General features: G+C 34.9%; 1 long non-coding RNA gene across 1 annotated transcript; it reads right to left on the bottom strand.

Moving 5' to 3' along the window:
* Nucleotides 1-7,436: 7,436 nt before the first annotated feature.
* LOC128295575 (uncharacterized) lies at nt 7,437-8,036 on the bottom strand. The gene is made up of 2 exons (XR_008286102.1): nt 7,984-8,036; nt 7,437-7,657 (listed from the first exon to the last, which is right to left on the bottom strand). It is a non-coding gene; the product is annotated as an uncharacterized LOC128295575 (long non-coding RNA).

Here is an 8,036-nt window from a genome sequence, read left to right as displayed (position 1 = left end):
TCCATGTGAATATTTATGTTGTTTGCTAAATTTTTATGGAAGAAAATAAGTCATGGTTGTGTAATAAACAACTTTTGTGAAAGGATTTTCAAGAAAAACACCTAAATGGACATTTTTGTAAAGGTTGATAAAAAGGTGATAAGTGTGTGAAATGAATGAATGGGCTGCTATAAGCCTAAAATAAATTCGGCTAGGTTTGATTAATGAAGAAATTCGATAAAAATCAATTTACGAGCCTAGGGGTAAAATCGTAATTTTGTGAAAGTCTAGGGGCAAAATGGTCGTTTTTCCAAAAGTATAAATTATGGAATGTATTGGTTAATGTGATGATTAAAGTAGTGAATTTTATCATTTTAGATCAAGGAACCGAGATTCGAGCTTAAATCGAAAAGTACGAGATTATGGACTAAAATGGCATAATTAGCCGAAATTGCATTCGAGGTAAGTCTGTGTGATTAAATAAGCATGATATCCAAGTTATTGTTAATATACTTGAAATCTATCTTACTATGATTGTATTGAATTTTATGTTGATGATATTGTATTGAGAAAGTGATGCCAAATGTTAATAACATTTATGTGATGATTGAATGCTTGGAAATTTGATGGAATATGATATTCCATTGAAACGAGTAAGTTGTGCGTAAATATTACAGCTTTATCATAATTATGTACTGAATGATTAATTTTGAATGATTAATTTTGCATGAAATGTTTGAATATGGCTATGAGAAATGTATGATGAGACTTAACGTGATAAACTCCCGACTGAACTTTGAGAATAGATTAGATATTCATGCCATGACATTTGGGTGATAGTGTGCTAGTGTAAGACATTTCTGGGACATGCATCAGCCATATTATGAGAGCCATTGTATGACCATGTCTGGGACATGGCATCGACATTGAGATGAGAGCTAGTTTAAGACCATGTCTGGGACATGGCATCGACCTCGAGATATGAAAGCTAGTGTAAGACCATGTCTGGGACATGGCATGGGCTTGATATGTGTCAGTGTAAGACCATGTCTAGGACATGGCATCGGCACCGACAGATGAGAGCCAGTGTAAGACCATTCTGGGACATGACATCGTCCTCGATATATGAGAGACAGTGTAAGACCATGTCTGGGACATAGCATCGATTTTGATGCATGAGCCAGTGTAAGACCATGTTCGAGACATGGCGTCAGCATCTTACCCTATGTTTGAGGCCTATTGAATATCCTATAGTATTCCAAGTGGTTCAAAGGGTAGTTCAAAACTTGTGATGAAAGCGAGAAGGTAAGTATATGAGCATGTTGAAAAGGTACAGGTATGTACTCGAAGCTCAAATACTATTACGATCATGAAATGATGCATCTTTGGTAAGGATACAAATAAGTAAGCTATGCCTGTGAGAATGAAATATTGATGACCTTATGATTATGGTTCTATGCTTATGATGTACCGATATGTATTTTTACCATGATGTTTAAAATGGTTTGTAAAGGTGTTATAAGCTTAGTTACCATTATTTTACACTAAATAGTTTTGGGATAACTGCAGTAGTCTAACTTAGAAAATACACCAAAAATAGTGGAAATGGGGTTAAAGATTGAATGAAATATGGAATTAAATGTAATCAGTCTAGTTTCTTATAAAGGAAACGGTATAAGCAAAGGAATTTCATATTATGAGATATTTGAATTTGTGTGAAACAGAGTCAGAACGATTTCGAAATCCCCTGTTTTGATTTGAGAAAATCATTGAAAATTGTACCAAAATAGTTATGGGTTATAATTTATATGATTAGAATTCTTAATGAGTATATTTTCAAGAGAAATAGACGGTAACATCATCCGAGTCCTGTATTATGAGATAATTAATTTTTAGTGAAAAGGGTTAGGAACTGTCAAACAACGAAAAAGGGGTAACTTTAAGGAATAAACTGTACTAATTGGCTAAACCAAAATTCTAAAAATTTTATGGTAAGAATATATGTGAGTATAGTTTCTGGAAAAATTAGCGTATCTTAATTTGGAGTTTCGTAGCTCTAGATATAAATGATTTAGTGACTATGACTCGCGGTAATAGCTTGGTCTGAACATAAGTAAAAGTGCAAATATGGTTGTATTACCTTGAGGAACAAGTTGATAATTGCTTATTATTTTTCATACAGTCTTACTAAGCTATAAAGCTTACTCCCTTCCTTTCCTTTTCTTTAGTGTTGTCATGTTAGCTTGGAATTGGAGATCGTCAGAGGCAGCATCACATTATTAAGTCATCACCTTTGTAATACGGATATATGTTAAGCGTGTTCAAGTCAGCGGCATGTATAGGGACTAGGTTTTTATGATATGTGTTATTATGATTAGCCTAATGTATTGGTCTATATTGAGTTATTAGTATATGGCCAAGAGGTGTGTCTCATATTGATTATGGTTTGTGAACCTATCTATCTATGCTATGTTCTAATGCTTGTGATGAGATGATGTGATTATGCTTGTTGGCCATATATGGTTGGTGTTATGAAATATGTGCATGATGAATGTTTTATGACCAATCTAAATAGTCATGGCCATGAATTAAATGTGTAATATGGAAATAAAGATGTGAAGGATTAAGGGTAACTTAAAGGCTTGGAAAATAGCCTAAGTGTTGGTCACACGGGCTGAGACACGACTGTGTGTCTCAACCGTGTAGGGGACACGGCCTTAGCACACGAGCGTGTGGCTTAACCGTGTGTTCAATTTATTCTCTGACATCATAGTCAGAGAGATACACAACCTGAAGACACAGGCGTGTCGAAGGCGCACAGGCGTGTCCCTGTGTCCACACGGGCGTGTGACTTTGTGTCATGGAAAAAAAATTTCTATGTTTTCCCAAAACTTTCTAAGGTTCTCGGTTTAGTCCCTAACTACTTTCAATACATGTTTAGGGCTTCGTAGGCCAGTGTATGGGACATTATGCATGTGTATGAAAAGTTTTGATACGATTGAAATTTTGTAGACGATTTTTACATTTTTGTGAACGATTAAGTCCGGTAATGTCTCATACCCTGTTCTGGCGTCGGACACGGATACGGGTGTTACAATATTAGTTATAACCCTAGAATTTCTTGAGAGTGCCCTCTTGGGTATTGCCGAATAAAGTATTTTTGTGATAGGAATGAAGTGAAGCAGTGAAAATTTAAAAAGAATTTTAGGATGCGTTTTGACACTACAAAGTAATTGGATGAAAATGTCAATGTTATGGTAGTAATTACAAGAAAATGTAATTTACTGAATAGTTTTGGTAGACTTGAGTAAGTTATATCTTAGTTCCTCATATTGTGTTTGATAGTAAAATTGCATTTATAAGTTACATAAATTAACTTTTTAAATATTAATTATTATAGAAAGTTATTTCAGGTTAAAAATTCTAAATAAGTAACAAAAATTAAAATTAAATCATTGTATTCAATATGTTAATCCAAGAAAATAATCGACAATATGATTACTAATAAAAAAACAAGAAAAATCAACATAATGTGCAATTTTATCCAATTGCTCTAACATTTCATATTTGTTAAGTTATTCCCTCTCTAACATTTAACATATACTCTTTATCTTTACTCATTGGTCCCTCATCAATTTCTTCCTCATCGGAATCAGAATTTGTGTCATTAATATTATCAAGATTTTCTTCTTCCATGTACTCTTTAAAGTATTAATCATCTCAATTCCATTTATGAATGAAGTTATGAAATATGCAACATGTTAACGCGATCCAGTCTAACTTTTTTTTATACTATACTAAGGTGGCGGTGTTAATATGAGAAATCTTTTTTTAGAACAGTAAACTTCTTCTCATCCACATTTCGAAGTTTTGAATATCTCAAATTAAAAAGTTTGTGAGTTGTCTTTCTATTCTCCCCAATAGCATCATACCTCATAATATGATGCAAGAAAATCTTTTGTATTTACATCATCAATATCTACTATATAATATTTTTCTACAAATAATAACATATAACAATTTGAATAATTTAGTAAAAAATAAAATAAAATAAATGAAAAGTGATGATTACCATATGTATTTTTTTTTTGTGAAAAAGAAAATATCAAACTAATTACATAGTGGTATTCTGAAAAAGACAAACATTCAAATTCTTATCCAATTCCATAAATGAGCGCATCATCGGAAAGGGAGCATTGAACACTTGCCAATTATCAGTTCTGATCAAAGCTTGTTTTACTAGACAGTTTGTAACTTGATTTTGATCTCTCGGAATGTACTGCAAAAACCACTGCTTTTCTTGAAATAAAATACTTTGGATACGCCTAATTAATGTTGAGTTTGCTTCAGTTGAGGAACTATCAAGTATAGCTTTAACAACTTCCATACTATCAAATTGTATGATAATTTCATCATGATCCCTTCTTTGAATTAACCTGAGTCTCTCCAAGATACCCCAAAGTTCAGCATTAAAAATAAAACATTTTCCAAGGTAGAGGTTATACCCAAAAATCCAATTTCCATTGGCATCACGAACCACTTCTCTAGCAGCTGTATTTCTAGATCCTAATTGCACTGCTCCATCAGTGTTGAGGAAGATCGGGCCCTCAAATGATTCCTTTTCAGCGGGTGTTTTAAAACTAGCCTTAGACTTTGCTCTCGAGGCTGAGAAGAGCTGATTCGCCCAACTTGAAGAAACTTGAACCATCTCCATCGAGTTCCAAGATCTTCCTTGAAAGATGGATAAATTGTGGTTCTTCCAAAGGCTCCAAATAAGAAGGCCAAAAAGACAAGCCCAACTGGATCCTTCTTCCTGAACCATGCTATTATCCTGCAAGTTAGCAAGAAGCCATTCCTGAAAATTATTAGAAAAAAGTTCGATAGATGATTACCTGGGACAACTTGGTTCCAAACATCACTAGCAACAGTGCAATCTCTCAAAATATTTAAAGCGTCCTCCAAATGAAAACCACAGATGGGACAAGAAGGGTCAGCTGCTAAACCCCGTCTAACCCGTTCCATATTTACTAAGGAGCCTTCTTTGTAGAGCAGTCCAAATGAAAAACCGAACTTGTTGATGACCTGGCAGCTTCTAAACACTCTTCCATTTTTCATCTTTTGGATTCCAATCGCCTTCCTTTAACATCTTGTAAGCTAATTTGACTGAAAAACCTCCAGCTGAAGTGTGACACTAGGAAATTTTATCAAGACCAGTAGATGGGTGAGGAGGCGGAATGCCTTTAATAAACTGAATCACATTCTCAAGAAGCCAAACCTGAAAAAGATCAAAGTTCCAAGAACCATCCTCGGTGGTCATCTCATTAATGAGGCAATCCGAATCTTGAAAAATATTATTCGGAATATATCGAGTCAAAATCCCTACATTTGGGATCCATTTATCCTTCCAGTAGTAAATTTTATTCCCATCTCCAACAGATAGAAAATATTTTCACGAAGTAACGGCCTAACTTTAGAAAGAGACCTCCAAAGGAGAGCACTTCTATCTCGAGTAATGCACTTCGACAGATCCTCCTTCATATGATACTTCAAATGAAGCACACGAACTCATAAAGCATCCTTATTAGAAGTAATATTGAACCCTAATTTTAAAAGAAAAGATATGTTTTGATCGCGAAGTCTTCTCAGCCCAAGACCACCACACTACTTAGGTTGACAAATTGAATCCCACCCTACCAGCAACATCTTTTTTTCTGTTATCCGAAGATCCCCAAATAAACTGCTTCACCAAACTTTCAATCTCATCGCTGATTTTAATAGGAATCATCATAGATTGCATAAAATATCTAGGAATGGATAAAAGAACCGACTGAGCTAGGGTAACTCGACCAGCAATAGAAAGTTTTTTGGAATCACAATTTTGAAGCTTTCCATGAACCTTTTCAACCACAGAATTCATAGTGCTATTCGTTACCCTTTGATGAAAAAGAGGAACCCCAAGATAACGTCCAAGGTCGTGAATTTTTTAAATCCAAATAAGGAGCTGATCAAATCAGTTAAAGAATCTTCCACCCTTCTAGAGAAAAAAAATGTTTGTCTTTCTAGCATTAATAAGGTGTCCAAAGAAACCACAAAAATGATCCAGAATATCTTTTATGATCTTACCATGCACCAAATCCGCTTTGCTAAAAATAACTAGGTCATTTGCAAAGAACAAATGTGAAATATACGACCCATGTTGAGAAATTCATATGGGGCTCCACTTATCCGCTGAAATGGTTGAATGAATCAAATGACCAAGCCATTCCATACAAAGTACAAAAAGATAGGGAGTGAGTGAACACCCTTGTCTAATACCTCTGGCAGGTCTGAATTTAGACAAAGGTACACCATTCCACATAACCTGCATAGTAGAATTCGTAATGGAGGATATTATAACTTTACTAAGATAAAAAGGAATACCTGAAGCTTGGAGAGAAGCATGTATAAAGTCCCATCTCACTTTATCATAGGCTTTCTCCAAATCAATTTTCATCGTCACCCACCTTTTTTTTCTGACATCTCATAGTTTGAATTACCTTTTGAGCGATGATAATGCTGTCGGTTATATTCCTACCTGCAATAAAGTCAACCTGTTCCTGCGTAATAATATTTGGGAAAACAAGCTTAAACTAGTTAGCAATTACCTTCATTACTAGCTTATAAAAGACAAAACAAAGGTTAATTGGACGAACTTGTCCAAAACCTTCAGGATTCGCCACCTTAGGAATAAGAACAATCAGGGTATTATTTAGTTCAGCCTCAATAGAAACCCCATTGAAAACCTTTCTAACCTAATCACAAATTGTCCCCCAAATTTTACTCCACTGATGAAAAAAGAGGGCATGAAATCCTTCACTACCTGAAGCTTTAAGAGGAGCCATGTCAAAAAGGGCGTCTTGAATTTCATCATTAGAAACTGGCTTCCCTAGAAAATAATGTCGTTACGCTCCAGCTGGGGAAACTTACTAAGAGGAAAATCACCGATAGTACTAGGACATTCCCCATAGAGCTTTTGAAAGAAAGTATTTTCCTCAGCTTCAATAGCTTTCGAATCAAAAATCCAATCCCCATCATTATTCCGAATAGCAGTTATGCAATTTCTTTTCCTTCTTTGTAAAGTTCGAGAATGGAATAATTTTGTATTACGGTTGTAACACCCTAAACCCGGCCTAGACGTTATGGCTAAACCTGGCGTGTCACATTGAAGTGTTTTTCGAAAACCTTGTTTTCACTAAAAACCCTTCTTTACAATAAAAACCTTGAGTAAAATCCCAGCTTGTATTTGTTGCTTTCAAAGCGAGGTGTATTTTAAAAAAAAAACTATTCCTTCTTGTATGATAATAATTACTTTGTAAAATCTCTTTTCGATTATGAAGCTTTATTTAAAACAGATGATCTATGAAAACTTGTCATTTAAAAATTAAGTTATGAAATGTAGTATTTAAAAACAGTTATGGTTTAGGAAAAACCATGTTCTACTTCTAACAAATATAAAGCATAAAAATAATAATAATCCTAATTTGAAATAATAACCAGAGGAAAGGCCTTATTACACCCCAAATCAAAAAAAAAATTAAAACCAAAATATTAAAAATTATATAAAAGAATAAGTCTAAACTTTTTACTAGTTGGCCACCTCCGAATCCCTCCATCCGTCGAACCGCCTACTAAGGATCACCTGAAAAATTTAAAAGGAGGGGGAGTGAGTTTCGAAAACTCAGTGTGTACAACTCTCAATGAGTATAAAGCAATCATCAGTCATTTTGGGCCTGAGCCCAATTTAATAACAGTGGCCTTTGGGCCTTAGCCCATATTAGCCTCAGTTGGGCCGAAGCCCACATCGCAATAATATCACAATAATATCATACATGTAATGCTGTGCACCCCACCCCAATAATCCAACCGCTACACACCAACTACGTCCCCCGGTACACATCATGTGGGGATATAAATATCGACCCACCCATCCGATACACATCAATGGTAGCCTGGTTGCGGTACTACCTTTATTGCAACAAGCTGCTAATCAAATATTGTGCTTAATAGCCATCGGTGGA

Source organism: Gossypium arboreum, chromosome 7 (assembly GCF_025698485.1).
Source record: "Gossypium arboreum isolate Shixiya-1 chromosome 7, ASM2569848v2, whole genome shotgun sequence".
Classification (NCBI taxonomy): Eukaryota; Viridiplantae; Streptophyta; class Magnoliopsida; order Malvales; family Malvaceae; genus Gossypium; species Gossypium arboreum.
The sequence above is the reverse complement of the archived record's forward strand: the minus strand, read 5'-3'. Positions and strand labels throughout refer to the sequence as shown.